Genomic DNA, 1,343 nt, shown 5'->3' with positions numbered 1-1,343 from the left:
GTGACAAGGCTGAGGAAAAGAGCTACTAAAAATACATGACATGAGATAAAAACAAAAACTAAACTAAAACTAGACCTAAAACTATAACAGAATCATTTGAAACATTTGGAATCAACCTTATTTAAGATCTATCAAAATCCATTGTTTTTTATCCTTTTTTTCTCTTTCACAACTGAAATCTGGAAAAAAGCACCTCTGTAGGTTTTTGCCATTATTCTGACTCAGCTTTTTTGTGTATGGCTAATTTTTCTTTACTGCTTTACTAAAAAKGACAAGCAATGCATAATAAAGCTTATGAGTGTAGTGACAAGAACACCCAAGCATAACAAACTGCACAGTAAACCATATTATTGTCTAATGGATTATTCATGGGTGAAGTAGTTTACAAGAATTGCTATAAACCTTACAAAAACACACAGAAAGACACAAAGAAACCATTCTGAATCATTACGGCCACTGAAGACACTAAAACCAAGCAAACTGTAGGGGAAGAGGAGGCTTTATTGTATTACACTCAGTGTTGGTACATAACAAATATTTAAATCCCCAAAACAAAGAGTGATAGCAGAGCTTTAGTAGAGCAGCAGGATTTTCAAGTTAGGCAAAAAAGCTTAGAAAAAGAAAAATGTTGGACAATGCTGAAAAATCCAATGTCCTTCATGAGCTTTCAGCATTATTTTAAAACAGCATTAACATCAGATAAAAGCTGAACACCAGCCCAATTTGTTTGATTCAGTAATATCACTCAAAATCTCAAGATCTTGTTTTCTTCTTCTTCTCACACAACAATCAAAGGCCTGAAGCAAAATCCAGAATATACTTGTGAATGCAGAGCTGTTGAAGGCTAGATGTTAATTCATGGATCTGCTCAATATGAGGCCTGCTCAGCCATGTGATATTGATGAAGTYCTCCTCCTACATAATTTGTGAAGTGGATGACTGAGAAAAATCCTGATGCACTCTGAGCATGACATGGTTTTCTAACAAGCTGTGTGTGCCAATATGTGAATTTGTCTCAAGTATTTATGAGAATCATTCAAAGTGAAACTGTACAACAGTTTCTTGGAGCAGAGGTTCTCAAACTGGGGTCCCAGGACCCCCAGGGGTCCGCGAGAGGTATCTTGGGGATCCTCAGAAAATTTCCCTAAATTATTAATTAGTTTTTTTATTTTTAAAAATGCATGAAGAACAATGAACTAATAAAACAAATATAATAAACTTCATAAAAATATATATTCCCATGGCATTTAGAGGTTGAAATGACAATAAATTATCTTTTAAAACAGCACGGGATTTATGAGTGGGTCGCTAGAATTTTTTCACCCTTGTAAGGGGTCTCCAGA

This window comes from Austrofundulus limnaeus, unplaced genomic scaffold (genome assembly GCF_001266775.1).
Source record: "Austrofundulus limnaeus strain Quisiro unplaced genomic scaffold, Austrofundulus_limnaeus-1.0 Scaffold245, whole genome shotgun sequence".
Lineage (NCBI taxonomy): Eukaryota > Metazoa > Chordata > Actinopteri > Cyprinodontiformes > Rivulidae > Austrofundulus > Austrofundulus limnaeus.
The sequence above is the reverse complement of the archived record's forward strand: the minus strand, read 5'-3'. Positions refer to the sequence as shown.